The sequence below is a fragment of the Urocitellus parryii genome, chromosome 16 (genome assembly GCF_045843805.1).
Source record: "Urocitellus parryii isolate mUroPar1 chromosome 16, mUroPar1.hap1, whole genome shotgun sequence".
Taxonomy (NCBI): domain Eukaryota; kingdom Metazoa; phylum Chordata; class Mammalia; order Rodentia; family Sciuridae; genus Urocitellus; species Urocitellus parryii.
Window position 1 is genome coordinate 19,346,015 of NC_135546.1, and position 4,676 is coordinate 19,350,690.

The following is a 4,676-nucleotide window of genomic DNA, read 5'->3' on the forward strand; positions in this document are numbered from 1 at the left end:
TGAGCAGAGACTCACAGCATCACGTTTTTTGCAGGAGCACATCATAAATTGCTGACATCCTCCTCCAAGGTTGCTTGACACACTCCTTGAAGACAAGAAAATCTGACACCTTTTAGGCTGCACTGGACCAGGTGGTAACGTATTCTTCACTTATCAGTTTCATTTGAGCTCCCCAATGACATCATCTATAAATCAGAGACCTCCATATGGAATTCCTCCACCAAAAGGCTCTGAAAAGACAGGCATGTTTAGCACCTTCAGAGACTCCTGCAAAATAGAAGCTTTCACAAACTCTTTATGATAAGGACATTATGGCCACTTGTGATGACTACCAATTACAGAGGGTTCCCAGAGCAGGAAGCTGCTCCTCATGGACCTTGGTATATCATTAATTTTTAAAACCATACACTTGATTTTTATTGAATTGGTGAATTTTACAGAGGTCCTGAATTAATAAACCATGCCTGAGAATCCAAAGAAGAAAACAATATAATGGACAAGCCCATCCACCCATCATACGGTTTATTAAAACTTGGTTTCTAATGCATTTTTCTTGGGGATACTGGGAATTGAACTCAGTGGCACTCAACCACTCAGCCACTTCCCAGTCTTCTTTTTTATTTATTATTTGAGTTACTTCTTAGAGACAGGGTCTCACTGAGTTCTTTACTCCTTTTTATCCAGGGAGGCCACCTTTCAAATCACAAACCTTGGGCTAAGGTTGTGGCTCAGTGGTTGACAATGCGCCTAGCATGTGGGAGGCACTGGGTTTGATTCTTAGGGAAAAAAATATTTAATATATATATACAATTTTTTTAAAAAATGAAAAGGGGCTGGGGATGCGGCTCAAATGGAAGGATGCTCACCTGGCATGCGTGGGGTGCTGGGTTCAATCCTCAGCACCACATAAAAATAAAATAAAGATGTTGTGTCCACTGAAAACTAAAAAATAAATATTAAAAGATTCTTTCTCTTTAAAAAAAAGTGAAAAAAAGTCACAATCCTCCTGCCTCAGAATCTTGAGCCACTGGTATTTCAGGTGTATGCCACAGCACCTGGGGATTCTCAAGAATTTTGAGAATTTCAAAGTCTTTCATAAAATTTGAACAATAGGGGAATCTAAGCCTGCTGCAAGTCTTTAAAACTTCTAGTACACTGTACCATTAAATAAACCTCTCCATGTTTATCTCAGTTTGTTCCACATAAGCATCACACTACAAAAGTTTGTGAGAAAATGCATACATGAAGGAAAATATGTGGTTCAAGTTCCAAGAGGTTACTTGTTATTATGTTTGGCCCCCAAATTATGTCTTTGGTATGACAAAGAATATTTTAATTCTCATTTAATCATTGTACATTCTCACTATTTGCTCAGCTACATACCCAAATCCATCAGAAGGTAGCCACCCACCTGCCAGCTCACATGACAACACTACTGTTCAAAAGGGACAGGCAGGTCCTGTCAGGAAATTCTGTAGCCTTCCTAGGAGTCTGATTCCTACACTGATGTACTCACCAAGACTGAACTCCTACAAACAATACCCACACCCCAGGACTGTTGCATTCACTCCAGTCCCTCACACTGCCCAGGAACAAGCCTGCAACTACTGCCTTTGGCAAATGGATTTATTACAAAGAAGTGCAGACTGCGTCAAGTGATCACACACCTCTATGCAATATTTCTACTAAATCAAAAATGTAAAACTAGGAAATTGCCACACTGACGCATTAGCTGCAAAGAAAGTTTTTGGAAATCCGGGGAAGTGTTCAAAACTATCTTTTAAAGAAGAAGTTTTACAGGATGGCTTAGGCTGTATTTATCAAAAACAGAAGGGCCACAGCACACTCTTTTGGCCTTCCTTTCCAAATGAGCACTAAGACACAGCAAAAGGGTGGCACAGAGATAGCAGTGACAATCAACCCATCTTTGGTGTGTTGGCAAACTTCAACATTTGGACACAAGTATGTAAGGAACTCTTACCAATGATCACACATCATCCATGACACCTGAATAGGTTGTGGGTGAGGTTTTGCTCAGGAGGCTTTGAATCCTTGGGACAAGTAACTGAATACTTTAGCCTGAGCAGAAACAGCCCACTCCACAGCAAGTACTGCACAATATCACCTGATTGGAGGCTGTAGCTTTATTAGTGATGTAGGGCACATGAGGCTAGACACCTAAGGAATGCTCCAGGAGCACATTGATTAGGTTCTGAGGGGTATCACTTAAAATTTTTTGGTTCACTACTTGGAATTTCATTGATCTTTATTTACATCCAGTGGGACAAAGATGGAGGTTTATATTTTTTGTAGGGGTATACATAAAGGTGTTTTTGTTTTTGTTGTTGTTGTTGTTTTGATTAGTTCACTTTGTATACTAATTGTAAGATTGGTCAGAGGTCTTCCAAGCTTTGCCACAAAAGCAGAAATATGTGTTACAACCCACATTGAGATCTTTGCAAAATCTTTTCCTGACATTCTGTTGAAAGAAAATTATGGTGAAGGTCTCTTGAGAAGTTTACTTAAGATTATTTGGTGGAGAAGGGAGAGCCGCTATATTAGGACATCAGACTGGGATGCTCCTTACCAAGCCTTTGGTCATGTAGTGTGTGTTAAGAAAACCATCACACAATTTTTTCCAGGGCTACTGAGGTACTCTGAAACACAGAGAGAAATCAAGCCTGGGTTTTCTGGCATATTCCACCTAAGTATTATTCATGGGGAGAAAACATAAATTGGATGTAGTTTTTTTAAAAAATAATTCACTGGTATAAAAGACCTTTAAAAAGGAAGAGATCAGCTGCAATTGTAGAGGAAACACCTGCAGAGCTACATCGGCTGATGTGGTTATCCGTGGGGTTCACACTCACAGCTGCAGTAAACTCACCACCTGAGCTACGGAGCGTTCAGTGCTAGAATGCCTGCCTACCATGCACAAGGCAGGATTCGGTCCCCAGAAATGGGAAAAGAAAAGAGAAAGCAAATCAAGTATAGGGCAAAATATACATTGAGAAAGTGCCTCTCTAAACAATATACACAAATGACATTGTTTTATAATTCTCTTTAATGTGCCTACATACAGCACAATACATGAACCTTAGAACAAGCACAAGTGACAAGAGTGGTGGTCCCAGAGTCCTCAACAGATCAATAAGCAATCAAGGAAAAGGAAGAGGTCAGCTGCAGGGTACACAGACACATCCCTATGGTCCCAGCTGACAGCCTCATCCCCTCTCAAAAAATAACAATTAAAAGGACTGTGGAGAAACTCAGTGCTAGAGCACTCCTGGGTGAAATCTGAACAAAGAAAGAGAGGAAAGAAGTTCAGAAGAGCCATTTCACCAATCTGTACCAAAGGCTGGAGTGGAGAGGCCTAAACTGACATACACAATATGTAATGAAACATTAGACACAAAAGACTTAAAATACAGAAAAATGGAATCTAACAATAAGAGAGATTTAACCCAGAGAAACATGTTGCTTTCAAACCTTCATGCTGATGCAATGCTCCCCTCCAACCCAGGGTGCAGTTTTGTTACCTCTGAATACATTAAAAAAAAGAAAGAAAGAAATGAAGGCACACACCATTTTCACACAGCTACAGTGGTTATCTCACCATAAATAAATAAATAAAATGAAATAATATAAAATTTTCCTCAAGTCTGAACAAATTCAAATGGTTCTGAAACAAGCAAAGTTCTCACCACATTTCTACATACAGGGCTTTTCTCCAGTGTGATTACTTAAATGCTGTTCAAAGGGACCTGAAAGTTGAAAGTGTTACTGCAATTTTAAAAAATAGAAAAAGGATTTTCACAGATGTGAATTCTTTTATGCCTTTGGAGAAAACTCTCAAAGCTGAATACTGCCCCACAAGGCTTATCCTCAGCATTTTCTACAGTATGAGTCCTTTCATACAACTGAACAAAACTAGAACAAAACTAGAACAGCTGAACCCTTTATATTTCTTACTTGCATAGGATTTATTCTTTTTATTCCAAAACAATATTTCCAGTCCTTAGGGAAAAAAATGAGAAAACTAGAAGATTTCCCACATTTCTCACATTCACAGGGCTTCTCTGCATGAGTGTTTTCATATATAAGAAAGGAAATGAAGCTGACAGAATGTAGCAAATCCCCCAAATTCAGACGGTTTGTTTTTCAATGTGAGTGAAATGGCTTTGAAGGCAACAGGGAAAATGGAATGATTTGTGATATTTCTCACATTTAAAGAGTTATTCAGTTGGATGTGGTGGTGTATGCCTTTAATTCCTGAGACTCGAGAGGCTGATTCTGAAGATTCAATGTTGGAGGCTAGCCTCAGCACCTTAGGAAGACCCTAAGAAACTCAGCAAGTCCCTGTCTCAAAATAAAAAAGTAAAAAGGAACTGGAATGTAGCTCAGTGGTAGAGCACCACCAGACTAACTCCTCAGTGGATGGAGTGATTGATCTATCTCTCTCTATCTCTCTCTCTCTCTCACACACACACACACACACACACACACACACACACATTTTCAGCAGTGTGAGCCTCTCTTGTCTTTGAGGATGACATGAAATATTGATTTACCATATTTCACATTCAAAGGATTTTTCTACAGTAATCTTCCTCCATGTATATGAGTGAAACAGTAATAACAGAAGAGTTTACCAATTGTTTTCATGCATACGATTT